Here is a 23992-nt window from a genome sequence, read left to right on the forward strand (position 1 = left end):
TAAAGTTAGGAGCAATAAGATGAAGAGTGGACAAGTGAAGTAGTCGTAGAAGAAACTGGAGAAAACCGCAGTATTCACCTTGCATTCTTACTGGACAGAAGCATCTTTGATAAGTAGAGCGGTTTGTTGTTCATCATGATGAAGATGATGGTGGCAGTGAAGGTCCATTGAGGTGTGCTGGGCACTGGAGCCATATCCGGTGTCTTAGTTGAGTACTCACTACAGCCTGATGAGGGAGGTTCGATCATGAAACTGACCGACAGTCGAGAGGTTGGGTAATTTGCTCAGTATCCACAATGGCTGTTGGAGTTGAACCCCAGGCTGGGTCTGGAGCCCAGACTTTTGATTGGCATTGGCACCATGATGGATTTGGGGATGCCTGTGGTCATGTTCTTGGGGACCCAAATCTGAAAGGGGCTTTTTGGTCTGAATAGTATAATTCCAACATTGGGTTTGTTTCTCTTACTACTCCTACGACTACTTCTCCTCTTCTTCCTCTTCCTCCTCCTCTTAGTCCTTCTTTTTCTTCTTTTATAGGAGCATAGTTTTGACAAGCTAGTTAGTATGTGTGTAAGGAAGAAGCTGTAGCTGCTTAAGTTTATTTTAAGCTCCCCTAAATATCCAGTACTATTATTGCTTTTGCCTCTGTATTATTTTCTTCTCCACTATTGCGGACTGGAATGTATCCAAATGGGATCTATGTCACAGATAGCGTTTTCATTCTTGTTGGAAATTGGCGGTGCTTGACAACATGATGAATATATGTGGTGCTACTAATTTGACCAATTTCCTAGCTCAGAGATGGTAAATTAAAATGACCTCGGAGAACAGGATTAACATGGGGAATCAAGCCCCTTAATAGTTTAAGAATGCGTTCATCCTTAGGGAGCTTGTATAAGCTCACATAAACAACCATCCCTGCTAACAAAAGAAACACGTGAGGCAAGAGAATGCAAACAGTGATTTAGTGGAATAATGATGGTTTGGCAGATGAGAATAACTGAGTGTTCCAGCAGAGGAGGATCAGAGGACTGTTCCCCAGAAACAGACAGGCCTTTGAGGGATGGTAGGGTAGGGTTTGGAAGGAGAGGGAAGAGGAGACACTACTTAAATCTGGCTAGACTTCATCACACTCACCTCCAGCTTTGATCTCTGCAGCAGGAAGTACTCCTGTTAAAACTGGAACTTGCTGAGGCTTCCTCATGTAATTAGGGAACAGAAAAACGTGTTCCATGATGGAGCCTCCAGGTGTGATTACCTGCAGCCTAGCTGTACCTTGATGGCAGGAAGAGAGCCACCAGTAGCATCTGTTAATGAATTGCTGGATTTCCTTATAAGACAGTGGGAACCTGTTGGGAGGCTAGTTGCTAACCGAAAAATATCTCAGAATCAACGAGATTTAGCAGCACTGAAGAGAGGTTGGGCTTTAAAATGAAGAAATTGGGCTTTAAAAAGTGGTGAAACATTTGGAACACCATTTCGGCTGGAGCTGCCCTGGGCTCCCGGGCTCGTGGATTATTCCCCTTGCGCAGCAAATCGCAGCCCCTTTTGCAGCAAACTGTACCCTGAGTGTCCCTTACGCTCTATTAATGGCATGTTTTGAGACATCCCTCCTGGGTTTTAAGGCTCTGTCGCCATAGGGCATCTCACCTGGTTGAGGGGCTCTGGGTATAGTTCCGAAGTTGGCAGGGAGATAGCCACCAGGAAACGGGCTTGTCTGGGTAACTGCTTGAACGAAGTAGAGACCCCCGCCAACGCGCCCTGTCTTTACCTCCTGCATTCCCACTAGGAAAAAAATCGGGGAGGAGAAAAAGAAGCTATGTGAATATTGATTTTTTTTTTTTCTTTTAAAAACGGACATTTTAGGGGCGCCTGGTTGGCTCAGTCGTTAAGCGTCTGCCTTCGGCTCAGGCCATGATCCCAGGGTGCTGGGATCGAACTTCACATTGGGCTCCCTGCTCGGCAGGAGGCCTGCTTCTCCTTCTGTCACTCCCCCTGCTTGTGTTCCCTCTCTCGCTGTGTTTCTGTCAAATAAATAAATAAAAAAATCTTTTAAAAAAAACGAAAATAAAAAAACGGGCATTTTAAAAAAGTTCTTCCGTGGGGGAGTAGTAGTGGATCAAGGAAAAGAAAAGAAAAGAAACATGACAAAGACATACTTCTTGTTTCATATAAACAATTGGCTTCCTCCCTGTTGGTAAGTTTAAAAAACCGTGGGTAAAATGGTTACGTGCTGAAGCTTAATATCCCAGGTAAACAAGTCCTCAGTAAAATTTTCTCTGTTAAGAAGCAAAAGATGATTAAGTGGCTGCAGAGGGTCTTCATTTTATGTGGCTTCTTCCCCCAGAAAATGGGGAAATGGGATATTAGTGCAAATTAACAGCGTAATTCTGAACCATGTTATTTTCTGAAATAGTGCTACACGACTTTTTTTTTTACCCCATTCTGGTAAATGTCGATTTTTCAAATAAATAAATAAAAGCAAACAAAAAGGAACACCCCCAAAAAGCCAAGTAAGGAAATTAGGGATCACTTTTTTTTATTATTAGTTTTTAAAGATTTATTTATTTATTTGAGAGAAGGGGAGAAAGCAAGAGCTCGAGAGTTCTTGAACGCAAGTGGAGGGAGGGGCGGAGGGAGAGGGAGAGAAGCAGACTCCCCGCTGAGCGCAGAGCCCCCTGCCAGACTCCCTCCCAGGACTCTGAGATCACGACCTGAGCCTAAATCAAGAGTCTGCCCGCTTGACCAACTGAGACACCCAGGCCCCCCAGGGATCACTTTTGAAGGCTGAGAAGTTCTCCTTCACACATGATCATATCCATTTGCCTTCTGAAATTAAATGGAATATGATTGTTTGTTTTTAAAAGGGGGACTTTGGACTAAGTCATCCTTCCAAGTTTGCTTCCTAGGATGGTTCTGGCTAATGTGTTCTTGAAATCAAAGCGAGACCCTGTCTCATTGTCAATAACAGGATTTATGCAGCTTTTCAGGATAATGTTGGTCCTTGGAATTAGCACAGCTGGTACATAGTTACTTTCATCTATCTGATCATTAACATAGAACATACAGAAGATCCATGTAACTTGTTGAAAGGCACAAAACCAAAGATGAAACCTCATTAAATCCAACATTTGGTATCATAAACAAATTGTTTATAACACTCGAGTATTTTTTAAAAATGAATTAAATCAAACCGACTACTGTGAATTAGAGTAAAGAGAAGAAAACCATAAAAGATTAGACGATGGAATCCGTGTTTTCTACATGTCACCCTGGTAGGCACATTTCCAGGTCACATCACCCTTATAATAGGACTGCGGGTAAGTTGTTAACTCTTTAAAATTCTACTTCTAAGGATAGTTGTCATCATCAGAGGTAACCTTTTCTCTTGCTTCAGATGTGTTAAGTCTTTACACTTATTAATTCTTTTATGTAGTGTTTGTAGTTTGTAGGAGGAAATTGATTTTCTTGTAATGGGAAAATCATCGCTCCTATTATGACATAAAACTTTAATTTGCTGTCTCCTTCACTGACCCAAGCTAATTACAACAAAAACATGTTAACAAAGTGAGTAAAGTTCTTTCTTTCATGCATCAATTTTACTACATAGGGCTGCCCCAGAAAGTCTTAAAGGAAGGCGCTGCTCTGTTACCTTGGGACCGTGTGTGTGCGCGCGCGTGTAACCGCTCTGACAGGCCGTGAAATAGTGATGCTCTGCGTGGAACCTGAACTCCTCAGATCATCGGCTTCTCAGAAGCCAAGAAATATTAAAGGGAGTTATCCGTAATGGTCAGAACACACAACAGCTGAAAGCATGGCCGTAGCTTCCTCTTTAATTTGGGCAGATTGGAATGCACTCCCCAAAATCAAACGGAAATAGTAAAATTTAAAAACTTTTATGAGTACCCAGCTCAGCTGCACCTGGCTTCCCTAATTGCCTTCCACCGAGTCATTACTGGGGAGGCAAGATGTTTAGCCACTAACAGCCCTTATTAATGTATAATAGGAATTTACTTGTAAAACAGAATTATTGGGATGGCGTGATGTCATAAAGACAGAGTGCTGACATTTTAGATTGTTTTATATAGGAATGTTGAATTATAATTTAGGAGTGGAATATTCCTTTGGTAATTAATCACAATTTGGTGTGGCCTCAGTGCAGGCTAGGCGCATGGCTGCATGGAGTTCATGAGTGTAATGGCCCTGCATTAAAGGCCATGTTTGTCCAAATGCATGTCATTCTCATGAATTATCTATGGGAAAGATTACTCTTCTCTACGAGTTTGCAGATGTGCAAAAACTGACCGTAGCAGGTGTAAATACAATGAAATGTTTTAGCAAGGCTGCTTCCCTGATTTCTGTAAAAATGTCACAGCCTTACAATTATAAAAATGCCTACAAATTTTCTTCTTGGTCTCCATGATGCAAGAAATGGATTACACTAATTTTGCTGGACCTCAAACTTAGAATCTGTCAATATGGCGCCGTGATTAATGGGTACAGACTTTTACCTGCCTCATAAATATAATGTGCCTTGATTACTGGGCTCTGTTTGCAGAGCAATAGTTAACATGATGTCAACACTTCCATTGTAAACCCTGTTTTTGGAGGGGTTTATAACGTGGTCATAAAAAATCACTCGGGATGACACTTTGAATATGAGGTCTTAGTCCCGGGGGACAAAGATATATAAAGGGATAGGTTTAAGTGAATTAGAGTAAAGAGAAGAAATTTACCTATTTATAAGTTTACGAAGACCTAAACTGCATCTAAAAATTTCAAGTTTTATATTCTTTAAAGGGAGAATATTTAAATAATAAAGAGGATTTCTTATTGCTCATTTTGTTCAGTTTTTTTTTCCCCCTAAGGAAATAACTCCATACTTAGTTGTTGGATTATTTATTTTAAACCAGGAAGGGAATATTTTAAACATGGTTATGATACATATCAGAAGACATTTAAAAATTATTCAGTACTAATATCTTTGGGATTTTATGCCAGTTAGCCACATCAAGTCATAGTGTAGGTCAAACTCAATAAGAATTCTAGGACAAAGCTTGAACTGTGTGAGCCTTGGAAGGTATAGTATGAAGTGGGTCACCTTGGGTAAGATAACAAACATCCCTTCTGAATTAGAACATATATTTTCTCTAGTTCTGAAGTGAGGGAAAGTCGCCACAACTTGGTCCAGGGCCAGCCCTTTTCATCCTCTGAGGTGTGGTGATTGATTGCATGGTGACGCTTACGCAGGATCTTGGGGAGTGGGGTCACCCTCAGGAGCTCAGGATTTGGGGCACCTGGGTGGCTCAGATGGTTAAGCGTCTGCCTTCGGCTCAGGTCATGATCCCAGGGTCCTGGGATCGAGTCCCACATCAGGCTCCCTGCTCCTTGGGAGCCTGCTTCTCCCTCTGCTTCTCTCTCTCTGTCTCTCATAAATAAATAAATAAAATCTTAAAAAAAACAAAAACAAAAACTTTAAAAAAAAAAAAAAGGAGCTCAGGATTTTTTTTTTTTTTAAGATTATTTGTTTGAGAGAGAGAGAGTACGAGCAGGAGGGGCAGAGGGAGAGAGAGAGAATCTCAAGCAGACTCTGTACTGAGTGCGGAGCCCGACCCTGAGATCACTACCCGAGCCAAAACCAGGAGTCGGACACTTAACCGACTGCGCCCCCCAGGCACCCCAGGAGTTCAGGATTTCTTAGGTCATGTCAGGGAAGGACGAAAGGAGCCCTCAGGCTGTCAGCGTGCCGTACTTCTCTTCCAGTGTGTGAGTGCAGGCCAGGAAGCTAGGATTAACTGTGTTGGAATTTGGGGTCGGTTGGATGGGAAGCTGTGGTCAGAATCCAAACTTTTGAAGTGGGTGTTCAGCCGCCACAATGTACTTGACTTGTTGGGCAGCTTAAGAGTTTTAATTTAGAAAGTCATCTTACAGAACTTTGTGATTGGTTCCAAAGCCACTGGTTGACCTGACCAAAAAGGGTTTTTTTTTTTTGGTTGTTAATTTGTTTTGTCTTTTGGGGGAGTGGGGTGGATAGAAAGGCTTGGTTATGCCATAAAATCAGTAAAACAAGACTCTGAAATTCACAACCATGGGCAGGTGTTGGGTTTTCTTCTTCCCTTCTTTCTCTTCCCCATTCTCTTTCCTTCTTTCCCTTCCTCCTTCCTCCCTCTTCTTCCTACCTTTCCTTTCTCTATTCCTCTCTCCCTCCTTTGCTTCCCTTGGAAAATAGGATACACCCTTTAAGGCATCAGTAACAAACCTTCCAAAGACATATAGATCTTACAGCCCCTAGCAGCAGGGACCTCTTCCAGAGTCTGGAGCAGACCACAGAGAGGGTTGCAGTGCAGTGCTTACAAGACTGGCATGTTTCAGCACTCCGTGTAGTGCCCGATCTCTTTTCCAGAAGATGCTCATAATTCTGCTCTTGTTCAGTCGTCCTGGGAAGGAGCAAAGCATTTTCCTTGTATTGTTAGTCTTGCTACCATAGCATGTAAAATGTAGGAGCAATACCGTCATTTTTAGGCTGACGGGTGTTAGACTTAACCACTTTGCTTGAGTAGTAATGCAGGGCCCTGAATGAATGTACTGGGCCAGGGGGGCAAGCCTGATTTCTTGGAATAGCTGCTCACATACATAAAGAATGTCACATAAAGGCCCTGGTGGCCTAAAGGTTAAGGCAGCAATAGCGTTAATTGATACAGTGATAAACAAGTTTGTAGCAATGAGTTTTGGGAACAACATAATAGGCTGCACTTGGTGCTTTAGGTGATAAGTATTTAAATCCTCACAACAGCCCTGTGAAGTAGGTGGTTTACTCTGCCTCTGTAGGCTTGCATGCCAGGCCTTAGAAGGCTTCCTTATGCTTTCTAAGATCACATAACTTGTGAGCTATGGAGCTAGGATGGAAACCCAGGTCTGTTCCATTCTGAAGCTCAGGGCGTTACCATTTTGCATGAACAGCTCAGAGATCAAGTACTCACGAGTAAAATAGGAATAATTAAAAATTCATTACTTCGTCAGTAAATATTGGTTGTGCACCTCTCATGTGATAAACCTTGTGGTATGTTCCGGGGGCATGATGTGAATAAGACAGCGTTAAAGAATTTAGAGCCTTTAAGAGTTTATGAACGAGTGAGATGGGGGTACTAGAAAGTAAATGGGGAGATTACAGACGAGGCATGGGGGGACACTGAGGGGTGTGACGAGACCCAAAGGGAGCATCTACAAGGGGCACCTGATGTAGATTTAGGGCTTCAGGCAAAACTTTCCCAAAACTAAAAAGCTAAGGGGGGTTGACATTAGCCAAGTGGAAGGGATTGGGGGTGGGGGGAGGCAGAGGGTTGGATAAGGGAAAGCATTTTAATCTGGGAGTACAGCAAATGCAAAGTAGGTAAGAAAAGTATTTAACTTGGGGACAGGCTGGAATCCTCAGTAATAGTCAGCGCCAGAAGGGCCTTTGAACAGAGTTTAAGGAGTTTTGACTTTCTTAAGAGCTATGGGAAAGCACTGGAGGGTTTTGGGACAGGATGAGGTGGGGAGAGTAGCATCTGGGAGGCTGGCCCTGGCTGCCTTATAGAGCATGGAGTAGATCTGGGAGCACTGGGCCAAAGCCCCAGTCGTCATAGTTGCCATGACTGGGATCTGGCGCAGATGCTAGTGATCCTCGGTGACGGGTGGGCTGTGAGGGGTGAGGCCCTGCTGGGCGGCTGGGCGGCCAGCCGTGCTTTTCACAGAGAGGATCAGAGCCGGCCGCCAGGCCCAGGGGAGCAGAGGATGCCTACAATTTCGAACCTCCTGCAGCCCGGGGAGTCACCATACACACATCTCATAGGCACTTGAAGCTGGAGAAAGAGATCTGAGAGCCATTATTATACAGATGTTAACTAACACCACAGGAGAGGAAAGATCCTCTAGGACAAGGACCCTCCAAGGTTGGACAGAGAAAGGGGAGCCTGCACGAGAACAAAACGAATGGCCAGAGCTGGGGGGTAATGGTGCTGTGAATATTTGTGTCCCCCACCATCCAATTCATATGTTGAAACGCTAATCCCCAGTGTGATGGTATTAGGAGGTGGGACCTTCGGGGGTGATTAGGTCACAAGGGTGGAGCCCTCTAAATGAGATTAGTAGGTTAGTGCCCTTCCAAGAGGCCCACAGAGCTCCCTATTGCCTTGTGAGGGGCCGGCTAGGAATCAGGAAGTGGGCTCTCACACGACCGCAAACCTGTTGGCACCTTGATCTTGGGATTCCTAGCCTCCAGACGGCGAGGAGAAACTTTCTGATGTCCGTAAGTCCCCCAGTATGGTATTTTGTTAGAGCAACCCAAATGGACTGAGACAGATGGGAAACCCAGAAGAGAGGACTTCAATGAGGATGCTGGCCAATGCAGCTGAACACTGCAGAGAAGCCAGAAGTCCAAGGGCTGTGAAGGTGAGTGACATCTGCCGCCCTTCCGCACACAGTGACCCGGGCTTTGTCGTGAAGGAGGCGGTCCGCTGGTGTGTGCTTTCTGAGAAAATTCCATCCTTTCGCTTCATGTGGTCAGAGACCTAAAGAATGCTTTGGCGGTCCTTAAAGTTTTAAGTCTCCGTGCTTTTTCATAATTATCAAACATACTGTCTTCTAAAATAGCATAGGGACTTGTAAACAATAAACGTATCTGCTATCTCAAGATGTACCATTTTTAGGTTGAAGGTAATTTAAAAAAATTTTTTTTAAGATTTTATTTATTTGAGAGAGAGTAAGAACATGAGCGGGGCTGGGGAGGGGCAGAGGGAGAGGCAGATTCCCCGTTGAGTGGGGACGCCGACAGAGGGCTCCGTCCCAGGACCCCAAGATCATGACCTGAGCCAAAGGCAGATGCCTAACTGACTGAGCCACCCAGGCACCCCTGGGTTGAAGGTAATTTTTGAGATCAACTTGTCTAGCCCCCTTAATATTACCTTTAGTCATTGGTTTATTCAGGAAACATTTATTTAACTCTATTAGCAGCCAGGTATATAGATTAATAGGAGCTTTACTGTATTGATCTTGTTAAGAAAGTATAAGAGTACAAAGAATGTTAAATACATAGAAATACGAAAAGCTCAGTCTGTGTTAAACTTTTTTTTTTTCCTGTTTGGGAAGAAGGAAAGACAAAATATAAATGCATATTGAATCTCCACGAGGTTTTGAGTACCTCACACTCCTCGACCTTTACATTTCTCTAAGTTCCTGCATGTCACTGATGCCAGGCGGGTCAGGCTCCTGACCGAGGCTTTGGGGGTAGGGCGGAGGCCATGGCAGTGCTCCAGGCCCCACCAGCTTACCCAGGAGCATGGGCACTGCACTCTCCACACCCAGGTCCCTTCTTAGTCCCTAAAACCAACCACCCTGGGCCAGTGTGGATGGGTGGATATGGCAGCTGCTTGCCTTGCCGGTGTTGGTTATGACCAAACCTTGCAAGCTTCTGGCACCCGGAAGCTTTGGGAAGACCACTCCCAAACTCCTTCCCTGACCGTCCTTCAAGTTGGAGCTAGACAAGGTTGCTCTGTCTTCCAGTTACTATTTCTCTGCATGCATCTTCTCTCATAGAGCCATCCTCATAGTGGGGAGCACTCTGTTCTAGGCTTACTAAAGAGTGGGGACACTCAGCTTAGTCTGTCCCCAAAACCTTAACTTGGTCGCATTCCAGCCGTTCTCTGCTGCCTTGAGGTCAGAGGAATGCAAAGCATCCTTTAGTGCTTCTAGTTACTTCTCCGTATGTTGTTCTCCACAGGGTTTTCTTGACTTGCCCCCCAACTACCAACTCACTCACAATTTCTTCTTGACGTCTTCCCCCTCATTAATCGGTCATTTCTCTGATCTGTGGTGCTCACTGTGGTTTGTAAACTGATGCTGTAGTTAATGAAGGTTGTTAACAGCATGCTGTGTGTTATGATGAGATTATAAGGAGCAAAGCATTTAAAACGGAGCCTGCTGCATAGTGGGTATAATCAAATATTTCTTAATTAAACATTGTAGTGAGGAGCCAGGTTCTTGAATGCTTACTCAATCCATCCACGAGCATTTATTGATTTGCTTGTGAACGGACTGTCGTCGTTGGTGTTATTTTAGTATTTGCTAACCCACAGATGAACTCTCAGGCAATTTTTTGTTTGGAAACTTGCTACTTCCATGATTTCACGTAATGAATTCTTTTAAATGATAATATCTATATTTGATTTTGCTCTCTTTGGCTTAGTTTTTTCAATATTTTTCTGTATTCCTCATTGCTGTATACCGGCGTCACAGAGAAATGGGAATGAAGGTGTATTTTTTTTTTTTAAGATTTTATTTATTTATTTGACAGAGACAGAGAGAGAAAGAGAGAGGGAACACAAGCAGGGGGAGTGGGAGAGGGAGAAGCAGGCTTCCCACCGAGCAGGGAGCCTGATGTGGGGCTTGATCCCAGGACCCTGGGATCATGACCTGAGCCGAAGGCAGATGCTTAACGACTGAGCCACCCAGGCGCCCCTGAAGGTGCATTTTGAGTTGTGAGTGAAGAGGTGATAAACGTGGAAGCTGGAGGCTGCCTGCTGTGCCTGGTGGATTCAGCCGTCAGTCCAAGTTAGGCAGGTCTTTTAAATTATCTGGGTCTTAGGGTCCTTAACTATGAAGAAAGGAAGTGGAATGACATCCTGGGTCCCTGCCAGTTTGAAAAGTCTATTTTTCTAGTTCTAGAGTCCAGGGAAATCTGAGTGTGGCATTTTGGTCCTATAATTTGCGAATAATTCCATTAGCTTGAATATCTATGTTCAAGGTAGCCAGGAGGGCAAGACTTCCCACCAATGCTCAGCTGATCTTCTGAGACAAGTTCTCCTCTTGTTCAGTGCTTCACACTTTCCAGTTTTTTTTTTTTTTTTAAGTCACTGTCTAATGGTTCCAAAAAAATGGGTAGGAGCACTGTGTCTGGATTTCCGGTTCACAAATTTAGAATTCTTTCCTTGATCGGCCCTGCTATTTATTAGGAATTAGACTATTTTCTGTATTTCTGGTATTCAGGTGAGGTGAAGAACTAGGTTAAACAGTCAAGCTGAACAATATTTTAGCATTATTTTGGAATCAGAATTAATATGCTACATTTCCTAATATTAAGTCCTATACTCAAGTATCAGAATAGCTGAAATGCTATTGGCTATTTTACGATTTTGAGAAGAGAAAACAAGCTGAAAATTGAAGGGTAGTCAAGCTCTAAATTTATCTCGATTTTTTGAAAGGCAGTTTGAAAATACTTGGCTCCTGATTACAAAGATCTTAATTTCCCTAAAAGTGAATACATTTAAAATCACTTAAAAAAAAAAAAAAAAAGAATTCTTTCCTTAAACTCTCTCCATTCTGTCCCTGAAAGTCAGGGCATCCAGGTAAAAAAACCCACAAAACCCCAAGTAGATCCTTTTCATTTTATATTCCATGTCAAGTGCTCCTTTCTCCACTAGCCTCACAATCAAGAGTTAGTTACATAAAAATAATCTGGCAGTCATAGAACTTTGCCTTTTGAGTAGCATTGCAGCTTTCTCACCACAAGAGGGCAGTGCAGGTGATTGAATGGAGGAAATGGCTTGTGCACAAATAATGACAATGTTTGTAGTTCTAGCTTCCATTTACAAAGCATCTTTGTGTGTATGTGACAGTCTCAGCGGTTCTCTGTGACAGAGAAAGCAGACATAATTATTTCCATTTTACAGATGGAGAAACCGAAGCCAGAAAGGCTTAGAGCATACAGTTATACAGCTAATAATGTCATCTAGAGCTTGATTCCAGCCAAGTCTTCTCACCTGAATCTAGGTCCCTTTCCACCACACCGCTCTGCCCATAAATGGCCATTGTCATCATCCTGGTGACCTCCTAAAGTAGAGCGGAGAGGTTGTCCAAGAGCTTGAAAACCATCTGGTCTGTAGCAGCGGTTCTCAGATTTTTTTCAGCGAACACAACATCTTGTGGAGGCTTTCCAGACCCCTACGCGTCCTGCTGTCCCAGAAAGATGGGAGAGGCCGGGAATGTTAGCTTCGTGAGTACCACCATGGACAGCCGTCCCTGCAGTCTCAGCTCTTTTGATCTATATTATAAAGAGGGTCTTAACTAGATAGAAGATGGAGAGGACAGGGGCGCCCGGGTGGCTCAGTCGGTTAAGCGACTGCCTTCGGCTCAGGTCGTGATCCTGGAGTCCCGGGATCGAGTCCCGCATCGGGCTCCCTGCTCGGCGGGGGGTCTGCTTCTCCCTCTGACCCTCCCCCCTCTCATGTACTCCCTCTCTCTCATTCTCTCTCTCTCAAATAAAAATAAATAAAATCTTTAAAAAAAAAAAAAAAAGAAGAAGATGGAGAGGACAATGGGAGAGGTCAAAGCGAAGAACAAGCCGGGACCCCGATGTGCATGATCCAAACGACTGCTCAGTTTCCATGGTGACCTTGGAACTTCCCTGTGGACTCCCAGAGCTGCACCCCGTGAAGTAGTTTCACAGGAGACGGCAGAACACAGGAAAGGCAAACGCCAGGCTGTGTCAGCACTAAACGAAACACCCCATACTGAACACCCGGATGAAGACTTTTCTATGCTCCCAAATTCCCAAACCTAACACTGCAGGCAGTTACATATGTGGTCACTTTGCTGGGTGGCTTACATACAGAATTTATCCTAAAGGAATTTTGCTTTTTTTTTTTTTTTTGTAGTTAGAATGAGTCTATCAGGTAATTAATTTCAAGTGCATTTATTCATTTGTTGAAAAATAAATAAAAGGCTCACACAGCAGCCTGTGGTTATTCTAGTTGCCCGATGATTCATGCGTTCAGGTCTAAAACCCGGAATAGGTACAATCAATATGTGAAAAATAGGTGCTGCCTAATTGCGTTTTTAAATCAGTAAAATAATTAAAGCCTTTATAATCTGGCCAATTAATGTTTACACATCTGTATGTTCGGCTTAATAAGGAAAATGCTTGAGAAAGATAAAATTACAATACCAAAAGCATCTAATAGCTGAGGAACATTTCCAAGCATAGTTGATTAATTATCCTCCTCTTTTTCTCTTTTTTTTCCTCTTTTTCTCTTAAGAGACTAAACATTTAGTAAATCCATATAGTTCCAGTTAAGTCAGCATTCCCATTGTAAAGTGCCAGTGTTACAATTTTTCATTCATCATTTTCTTAGATTCCAAAAAGAGTGTCATTGTTGTGTTTAGTAAAAGAAAACAAATATTTATTTTAAAGATTTCTTTAAACAGATTCTTAGTGGCGGGTAGAACTCACTGATGCTGTGCAGCTGGGTTTCGGGGCTTTAAAATTGGTTGTCGTCTGCATACCAGGTCCTCTGCAAGTACTCAGCCGCAGAGAGCAAAATCCCACTTGAAAAGAAGTCTCTAGATATGGATTTATGCAGTAGGATGCAATGTTACTTTGGACCTGCTGTGATCTACCTGGGAAACTTTTCCTATGATGCATTTATTAAAAAGTTTCTAAATACATATTTGCACAATGTTTTCTTATCGAAACATCTGTGTAAGGAATCTTTAACTTATTCATGTCCAAAAGGGAATTTTTAAAATGGAGAAACAGCAATTGTGTGAGCAAATCAGAGAAAAGGTATGGACATAACACATTTAGAACAAACACTCACTTCTGGCTGAATTTCCATTCATTCTGATGTCGGTGCAGCTAGACAACGTGATTATTATCCTAACCAGAATTCAGAATCCAAATCCCATTCTGAAGTCCTTAAATTAAACATACGATCCGTCTTTTTAGCGAAGCCTGTCACGGGAGGAGTTGGGTATTGGCCTTTCTTCTTTTTCTTTCTGTTTAGCCTGTCTTGAACCTTTGGCCTTACCCCAAGTGTATGGGTGGTATATGGTTTAAAATTGATATATTAATGTTGAATTTTTATTGTCACAGTTTCTGTTCGTGCTCCTTTCAAACCTTTCATTTATTTGTTTCTGAACCTTGGATATCTCATAAAAATGTCACCATTGTGGTTGAACATTAAGCACCTTCCCATTTTGCTCTGGGCCGTTGAAATAAATTTGGACCAGGTGCTCTGCTCATAATGGAGCCTCTTGAAGTGCTCTGATAATGAGCCGGGAGCGGAAGCTGTCAGCCTTCAGCTGGCTTGAAGAATGCAATTAGAGCAGTTTTAATACTGAGGAGGGACCCCATCCAATCAAGGCCATTTGAGTTAAACCAAGTCTAGAATCCTAAACATGTATGTTTAAGCACGTGAGCTTTGTCTCTGCACTGAGTATAGGGAGAGGGCATTCCTCTACAATGGATCCATTTTGAGTCAAAGAGAAAAAAAGCTCTGAATGCCCGTGGAAGTTCTGTATCTCTCATCCATCCTGTTATGTTATTGTGACCTTATTTATGGTCTGATGTCACTGTGCTCAGGATAGCTAGTATCAAATTAAGCTTCAAATCAGTCAGATACTTAGCAAGACCACTTAGCTTAACTTTTTTTTTTTTAAGATTTTATTTATTTGACAGAGAGAGAGACAGAGAGAGAGGGAACACAAGCAGGGGGAGTGGAGGAGAGAGAAGCAGGCTTCCCGCAGAGCAGGGAGCCTGATGCGAGGCTCGATCCCAGGATCCTGGGACCATGACCTGAGCCGAAGGCGGATGCTTAACGACTGAGCCACTCAGGCGCCCCTCGACTTTTGTTTAATAGCAAAAATAAATAAAATTGGATTCCCCAAGATATCCATGAATATGGGGAGTGGGAAAATAAAATATACTCACTATAGGAAACCATTAAAAAGAACGATATTGTCGGGGCGCCTGGGTGGCTCAGATGGTTAAGCGTCTGCCTTCGGCTCAGGTCATGATCTCAGGGTCCTGGGATCAAGCCCTGCATTGGGCTCCCTGCTTGGCGGGGAGCCTGCTTCTTCCTCTACCTCTACTGTTCCCCCTGCTTGTGCTCTCTCGCTCTCTTTGTTAAATAAATAAATAAAATCTTAAAAAAAAAAAAGAATGATATTGTCTATTATATATTGTTGAGTAAATTCATTTACAGAACAGTATGGATAGCATAATCCTGTTTGGGAGGAAAAAAACCCAACCAACTATAATATATATTTATAGGTGCATAGAAAAGATTAAGAAGAACACATACCAAATCAATAAGGGAGAGAGGGGATGGAAAGGTAGATTAAGATTTTGACTTCATATATATATTTTAAAATTATTTTCTCATTTATTTAACCAATAATTTTTATATTCTTGGGGTAGCTCAGTTCACTGACTTACTGTAAGTAAATAAATGAGCTTCTGTGGAGCAGAAGGTTCTGTGAGGGAGAAGCCCCTGCTTCTGTTACTGCCCGAGGTGCTGGGTTACGGTAATGAGAGAAGTTATTTACCAAATGAGAGCTTTACATTTGTCATTTCAGATACTCATTCCTCCACAGATACTCACTTGACACCTGAGGACATACAGGTTTGGGGAGATTCCATGATTTCCCAGGCCACAAATCTGAAGCAAAGTGTCAGGATTTGAACCCAGATCAGCCCAGCCGCAAAGGCTATATGCTCTTAACCCTCTCTCTCCTCCCTGCTTGGTTTATGAGAAGAGTTCTTTAAAAGCAGATTTTATTTCCAGGGTCACATTATCCCTTCATGTTTGATTTCTTTTCAGAAAATGAAGACCTACTTCAGGGGTAGATGTTATTATATGGTAGTATTGTTGTCAAATAAGTATTGTATGGTAGTATTGTTTCTTATAAACCCTTGAACCAGTCATTAAAAAGTCATTCCGGGCCCATGGGATTCACCGTGTGTACTCCATTGAGTGGAAGTCTTTGTCCTAAAATGATGCCGTGTATAGTAATGTCAATTCAGTAGCAGCTGAAAAGTAAATGATTTCACACAATGGGTGAGGTGGACGATGTCCTCATTAATAGTAAGTAGCATGCATAATGTAAAGATAGCAGTAATTATCTAAGTATTCTTTTAGATAAGCTCCTGATTGCTGAACAGTAACTTACTTAGTCATTTCTTCTAACATATTTATTATTTAATAAGCCATGAATCTTCTGTATTCCATAAAAACATGAAGCTTATTCCATAGGCTAGAAATCTCTTTCTTTGTGTGTGTATATTTAAGTGTATATATACCATATATGTATTTCCATTTCTTTTTTTTTTTAAGTCCTATACCTTTTTAAGCCCTACAAACTTTGGAATTATTCCTTTGAAAGAAAGAATTACTCCAAGACCGAAAGTAGAGTGGTGGTTACCAGAGGCTGGGGGAATAGGGAGTTATTGTTTAATGGGAACTGAGTTTCAGTTTACAAGATGAAAAGCCCTGGAGGTGGATGTTTGTGCAGCATTATGAATGTATTTTAGTATAACTAACCCATACACTTAAAAATGGTTAAGATGGTAAATTTTATGTTTTGTGTATTTTACCACAATAAAAAACATTGGGAAAAAATTACTAAATTTAGACACAAGTGAGCTTCATCCAGTGAACTAACATTTAATGGCCCTTCTTTTGACATCGTGACACTGACTTATTAACTTATCTGCTAAGTAATGTATCTAGGCCAAATAATTTAAACATCCTCTCCCAGAACCTGGAAAAAACAGTACTGCGTAGGTAAACATGAGGCACTTTGAAATTTTGCAGTGACTCCTGTATAATACCATTACTTAACTGCATTTTTTTTATGAAGCATGGAAAGTGATAGAATACACTGGAGGGAAAGAGCCTCATCTCTGATCTTTTTAACTGAAGAAAACTATTCTTTTTTGAGCATCTTTTCCAACTTAGATGATTGAGTTTATTTGGCGTTTGGGTTCCTTTTTCATATACTATTTCTTTCCAGTTGTGATTATTTTATCTTACTATGTTTTGCACCTTATCAACGCCTTTGGCCATGCAGGTTGCCTTTGAACCTTCTTTCCCTTTGTGGCAGAGAAGAATTCACAAATCCAGGGGCTTCTGCACATGGAAGGTTAGTTCCTTTGAAACCAGCCACAGCACAGCAGTCCCCCCTCCCGGGGTTGCCAGGCAGGGAGAATGATGCAGACATGAAGTCAGGGACATAAACAGGTCTATTCAGCATGACGAGCCTCGTGAGGATTCGGTGTTCCTCAAAAGGGAGTAGACTTTGGTGGTTTTCAGTGCCCCTTGTAAAATTCTTCGCTGTGGAGGGGAGAATGCTTTAGGCAAAACCGTTAAGAGACTGAGCCCAACTTAACTGCTTTGATTGAAAATGAAAAATAAAGCAAAATGCAAAGATTCGGGCTCAAAGAGTCAGCTGGGGAGACTGTTCATGACTTGGATTTGCAAACCTTGGGCATTGCTATGTTGTGGCGTGGTCTGGGGCAGCCCAAAGTCACCACACTGTGGGGCACCTCTGAGGACTGACCCTCCATCTCAGAAATGAACCCACATATATGAAAGAGCCCTACAACTAACAGCCACGCTGGGATGGGGTGGAGGGCGGGAGGTCCAGACACCCGGTCCCCAACCAGGCTCTGGCATGACTAGCCCTGCGTATGTAACCTTTGTGGATACTGGTTCTCGTTTAGAAACAGGGGATCCAACAGATCCTCTCTAACCCCTGTGAGTGAATCTAGAAAACAATAGTGTTGGATTTTGTGTGAAAGAAAGATTGCGGTTCACATATTCCCCCCACACACACACCGGCAGATAATGCTGATTATAAAAGTCCTATCTTCATACGGGAGCAGAGCTACAGTTTTTTTTTTTTTTTTTTTCCCTGAGGTTGGGAAGGCGTGGGCAACAAGGTGAGAAAGGTTGTCTTTCTGTTTTTCCTAAATATAATTTTTTTCTGTCATTCACACAGTGTAATTGCCATTTTAGCTTTTAAAAAAATATGTATCCAGGGGCACCTGGGTGGCTCAGATGGTTAAGCGTCTGCCTTCGGCTCAGGTCATGATCCCAGAGTCCTGGGATCGAGTCCCGCATCGGGCTCCCTGCTCCTTGGGAGCCTGCTTCTCCCTCTGCTTCTCTCTCTCTCTCTCTCTCTGTCTCTCATGAATAAATAAATAAAATCTTTAAAAAAAAAAGAAAAAAAATGTATCCAGAGAAAAGTCTGGAAGGCATATGCATGTACATATAAACTAATTTCAAAAAATTAAAATCATAATACATGCACATGATAAGACAATTTATTAAGGTAAGTTCCTCCTCCCCTGATCCCCTAACCCATTCCAACTTTGTCAGACAGCTGCTGTTACGTGTTTATATCTTTACTTCTAAAACATGGAAGGGTGGGAGGGAACTGAATGAAGAGTGATTTATATTTTCTTTGTTTTGTTTTTCTTTATTTTCTCATTTCTACAGTTATTTCTAGGCTTTTTTTTTTTTAAGTTACATGCAAAAATTTGTATGACTGAGGATATTTATCTCAAAGGTGAAGCAATGCCAATTTACATTGAAGACCAGATTTTAGGAGTTGTTTTATGCTATTTAATCAGGGAGTTGCATACAGTCATATCCATAAGGAAATATGGTAACAATTATCTTAAATGAAAAACTTTATTCTTCAGCTTGAACAGATTAAATTCTATAGTGGGCTCATGCCATTTTTTAATTGCATTAATTATTTATTACATACTACCATGCATACAGTTCAGTTGGTCTGGGGGAAGTGGATTATAGCAGTTTGTTTCAAGTCAGTTTTACACGGTGGGTTGACAACGTTATCACACTTTCTCGCTGAAATCAAAGAGCTGGGATAGTGCTCCAGGGCAATTATAACAGATGCAAGGTTAAGGTGCAAACTGTGTTTGAAGTGTATCCACCATATTTGCAGTGGGACTCAGTTTGTGCAAGCAATATGTATTTCCTTCATGCATCCTCTCGGAAGTTCTTCGTTTTGGCAGATTTTGGAACCTTAGACTTATTTAATGCAGGTACTGTGTCCTCTCATGATTTCAGGCTGTTATGTTAAGGGATCACTCATTTCTTCTTTAACATGTTCTGTCTTCTGACAAGAAAAAAAGTTAAAATGAGCTCCTTTTTATTGTGGGTGGTTTTGTTCCATACTTTTGGAATAAGAACTACCAGGAACCTATTAGGACACCAGGCCACGCGAGCCCCTGGCACAGCCAGCCTCTCGCCCTGAAAGTGGCGGTCATAATGCAAATCGAAAGCAGCTTCCTCTGCAGATTCGTGCTTTTTCTGATCACAGATGTGCCCTTCCACGCTGCCTGTTGTTGTCAACCACGCGTATTTTTGTCATCACCTCCAAACCCTTTAATCGGCTCTTAAGTGCCGTCACTGGATGGAAGGTCCATCTGGGGGGCTGTATGTGGGTGGCAAATTTTAAGTAAAGGTTTGGCAGAAATCTTGGCAGGTTGGGAGCTGGGTTAAAAATACGTTTATGGAAGGTGTTAACATTGGTGTATTAATACATTTATTGAAAAACCAAAAACCTTTCCAAATGGTCCTATTTGAGAGAAAAGAAATGAACGTTTAATTGTAAAAGTTTGTCTGGGAGGAGGATTAAAGATTTTTTGCAGGACAGTTGAGGCAGGATTTTCAGACTTTGAACTTAGCAATGAGACTGTAGACTTTCCCGGTTATGGTTGACAGAGGTGTATCAGCTAAAGGTATTGGATCTTTGTCCTGGTCATAAAAGCTAAAAAGAAGTATGGTGTGCAGGGCACCTGGGTGGTTCAGTCAGTTGAGCGTCCGACTCTTGCTATCAGCTTAGGTCATGATCTCAGGGTCGTAGGATCGAGCCCCGAGTCCGGCTCTGTGCTCGGTGGGGAGTCTGCTTGAGGATTCTCTCTCTCCCTCTCCCTCTGCTCCTTCCTTGCCCGCATATGAGCGTGTGCGCTCGCTCGCTCTCTTAAAAAAAAAAAAGGAAGAAGAGTATGCTGTGATTTGAACTTCTCAGAACACGTTGGGGCCTTCCCTGCCCCTTGTACCACGCTCCGAGTCTCCTTGGTGTCAGGCCTTTCCTGTGCCCTCGACTTTCGATTTTGCAGGTCACTTGGAACCTGTGGTATCAACAGCGCATCGCTTGCTGACATGAGGATATTTCACGCATACAGCGGGGCTGGCTCTTCATGCGGTGGGAAAACCAACCAATCCCATGTTAGATAACTGCATTGACCAAGTAGGAATTCTCTGTTCATCTCACTTTTAGCTGGCAGCCAGTTCTGGTTAGGATGCCCGCTGGTCATGGCCCTGTTCCCACAAAGGTATTCATAGCTTTCATTCTGCTCCATCAGATTTCTTGGGTCTCAGCCGCGTGTGTGCAGTATGCGAGAGCTGGGTGTCCAAAGATGAATAGAAACACAGGTCTGTGCCCTCGAGGCGCTCACGCTTTAGTAAGGGGCTTGGGGTGACCTCAGTGCTTCAGCACATGGTAAGAAATAAGCATTGTACTTGTGACCTTTTCGGCTTCGTGATGACTGTTGTGGCGAGAACCTGGCATCTTCCTGTTGCCCCCGCACTCCGCTCAGGCCCTCCACGCTGCTTGAACGCCCGAGCCTCCTCTTACCAGACAAGAGCAGCAATGGGCTGGGAGGGAAAAGGGGCTTGTTCTAAACTGTAAGAAAGGCCAAGGGATTTGGGGCACTATTTCGGACCCACTGCCGCTTGCCAGCCTGCCAGGGGCTTGTGGGGGCGGTGGAGGGAGCAGAATTACACAGGAGACTCGCAGCGACAGGAGGGTGGAAAATTTTGTAAAAACATCTGTTCTGTTTGGATGGTCCAGATATTTTCAAAACCGTTGGCTTAGCCAAAGCTCATATTTCATAAAGCCTTTGCAAATATCTACGGTTTTTCTTCTTTTCCACGTGGACATGGAAGCAAAGGAGAGGAAAAACGTGGCCACATGTATGTGTTCAACTTCTCATTTCCAAGTGCTCGGCTTTCTCAGGCATGAACACCAGGGGGGTCATTCTCCTGAGGTGTGCGGTGCCTCTAGACGTTTATCTTTCGGATAGATGACATGGGTCTTAAAGACAAAGGCCCCTAGATGCCATGCAGAGAGATGACAATAATGATACCAAGCTGTAGTTTTCATTGCTTGAAAATAAACGAAGAAAAAGGTTCACAGCTGTTTGAGGGTGAGGATCCATTAAGGACAGAGCCACAGAAAAGCTCCCCTTTCCTGGGATTACCGCCAGGACTCAGCCCTCCACATCTGAGGAGACTGTTTCAAAGTACACTTTGCAGCAAGCAGGGAGGGAAAGGCCTCCAGAGAAGGGTGGCGCAGGGGTGTCCGCGGGTAAGAAGTTTGGTGCTGGCTTCCCTCCAGGCCCGCGGGCCTCAGACGTGGGTGCGCAGAAGCCCATGGGCCAGACAGACTGGGCCAGTGGGAACTCCTCTGGGGACTAGTGTGAGTTTGTTACCATTTGAGGGGGATGAGATTTTGAGCAAACTGCTCCACTCAGAGCCGGGTGAGTGCTGTGAACCCAGCATCGAGCTGCCGCCCCGAGAAAAACCAGTGCCCAACTCTAACGCTGAGGGCCTCTGCACATGCTTATCAGGGAACCAGCTGGGTTGAAAATAAGTTCATTTCCCTCGGTTTGTGTAGTTATGTACAAAGAGACGAAAACAATGCCTAGGGAAAGACCCCAGGGATTTAAATTGGAAATTAATTGTAAGAGCATGTCGCTTTGCTTCCCGGATCGGTTTGAGTTTAGATGTGATCCAGACGCGCAGGACTTGGGCCCCCTCCACGGCAGCAGCATCAAAGGTGCTTGGGTCATCTGCAAGGTGGGTGGAACCGGGACGTTTACAGTCTCCATAAGCCCTACGTCTGATAGGAGGCACCTACGTTTACAGTCTCCATAAGCCCTACGTCTGATAGGAGGCACAGTTTTAGTTTCTCCGTGATTCCAGTTCAGGCATGGAGAGAACCTTTTTAGGAATTTTGAATGTGATCCAGACACAGGAAACCAGGCCTCTCGGGCAGTAGGTCTCACCTTAGGTGCATGGCTCAGGCTTGCTCCACAGCTCTCCCTGCTCCACGGTCCTTTGCTTTCTGACCCTAGTCTAGTTAGCAGCCAGGGAGCTGGAGGACTAGGGGAGCTGAGACACTTGTCCTCAAGGCCATCTCTGGTGAAGTGGAGAGTGGGATCTGCCATGTTTCATGTCACCTTAAAACAAGAAAAAGAGGGATGCCTGGGTGGCTCAGTCGGTTAAGCGTCTGCCTTCAGCTCAGGTCATGATCCCAGGGTCCTGGGATCGAGTCCCGCATCGGGCTCCCTGCTCCGCGGGGAGCCTGTTTCTCCCTCTGCCTCTGCCTCTCTCTCTCTCTCTCATGAATAAATAAATAAAATCTTTAAAAAAAAAAAAAAAGAAAAAATCCTTCCTCAGCTCCTCCAGAAAAAAAAATTTTTTTTAATTTTAAAAAGTTAAAAAAAAAAACAAGAAAAAATCCATGTGACACAAATACCTAATTCATGTGCTGTACTCAGGTCTCCAGATTAAAAAAATATATAGTTATGAAGCATGGGTCTTCTTGTGAAAACAGCTGAGTGGTGAGTGATTTCAGTTTTCACTAACATAGGAAAGATTAGGCAGGGAGAGGAGAGGAAAGGCCCTGAGCTTAGGATCCCAGGAAGCCTGGTTCTGTTCTCTGCTGTTGGTTCTGTTGCTGGGACTTTGTCCACACGTCTGCCTTGTACGGAAGGCAGGTTGTGGGGTGTGAAGTTCTTCCTGCTCTGAGAATCTGTGAACGGAGGCCCGATTTCCAGAGCCCTGGGATCATCTCGGAAATGGAGTCGATCCCGTGGGACTCCCCCAGCGGAGGCCTTGATCACATTTTGTGCGACATTCATTCGTGTGCAGTTGCCATGATATCAGGCAGCATTTTGAAACCATATACAGGGATGACTCAGTTAATGGCCTGGGCCATCTGTTTTTGCTACCAGAGCCAGCTTCTCTGCAATTCCAAGGGAAAATTTGGGCAATAGTTAATACCCCAAAACGCTTTGGATGGTTTGAAACAAAATTGTCAACAGATTGTTTATTGATGACTCATGTTTTCTTTCTCTCTCCTTTTTTTTTAAAGTGACATTTCCTAGGCCTGTTACTTCTCTATTTTATGTTACGTGTATGGATAGGTATCTTGAAACCTGAAATTGTCACCTCTAGCAGTTGGGCACTGAGATCATTGGCAAGGTCTGTGGGGAAGTGTGCCTTTATGCAATTTAGGAAAGAGTTTATTAGTTAGATAAATAGCATAATTCATATCACAAGAGGAATGTTTAACTTAAACCAATTCCTTTTGCATACATCACAAAACTTAGAGGTGTTCACTGATCAACGGCATGCTGGTTAGACATACTTTTTATTTTAATGGAAGAACCATATTGTTTCCCTCCTAGCCCAGTTTCTAACATACTTGAAAGTAATACAGATAGTTTGTCTTAAAAGTAAGTAACTCAGGAGAGGCAGAATGAGGCAGGGGAGGGGCCGCTAGACCAGGAGACTGAGGCCAAAGCTGACCAGCAGGTGACTACAAGTTTCTTATCCCATCTGTAAAGTTTGCAGATGGGATAGAGCACCTATAAGCCCTTCCAACCTTTTTCTACACTGAGATTTCACAAATTGACACTGATTTCCCTACTTGATTCCAATTAATTGTGTTTGTCTAAGTGACCAAAACCCAATTTCCCTTTTTATTTTATTTTATTTTATTTTATTTTATTTTATTTTATTTTATTTTTCCATTTTGTTAAGCTAGGCAGAAAACAAGAGAAGGTTTGCCTGACCCATTCTCCATCACCTGTCCTCCATAGTTCCCCAGGGGGGCAGTCATCGGATTACCTAATGCCTGGCATGGTGTGGACAGCCCCTGGTGAGAGGCTGGCTGGAGTCTCAGTGTGGAGGTCCCTAGGATTGTGGGGAGGCTGAGGTGCCCCCCGGGCAGGAGCAGCAAGGGATTCTTTTGGGGATACGGGCACAGCTGCATTTGCCAACTGGGGGAGCAGTCCACAAGTTCAACAACCAGTAACAGCGGCATTCAGTCCTGCTCATGCCCAGCTCACTATCCC

General features: G+C 43.3%; 1 protein-coding gene across 3 annotated transcripts in view; it reads left to right on the plus strand.

The window, feature by feature from the left end:
- Window positions 1–23992, plus strand: part of JAZF1 (JAZF zinc finger 1) — a 327155-nt gene that overhangs the window by 92096 nt on the left and 211067 nt on the right. The gene's annotated exons all lie outside the window — the stretch shown is intronic.

This window comes from Mirounga angustirostris, unplaced genomic scaffold (assembly GCF_029215605.1).
Source record: "Mirounga angustirostris isolate CCGP_5_RB_7025 unplaced genomic scaffold, mMirAng1.0.hap1 SCAF_12, whole genome shotgun sequence".
Classification (NCBI taxonomy): Eukaryota; Metazoa; Chordata; class Mammalia; order Carnivora; family Phocidae; genus Mirounga; species Mirounga angustirostris.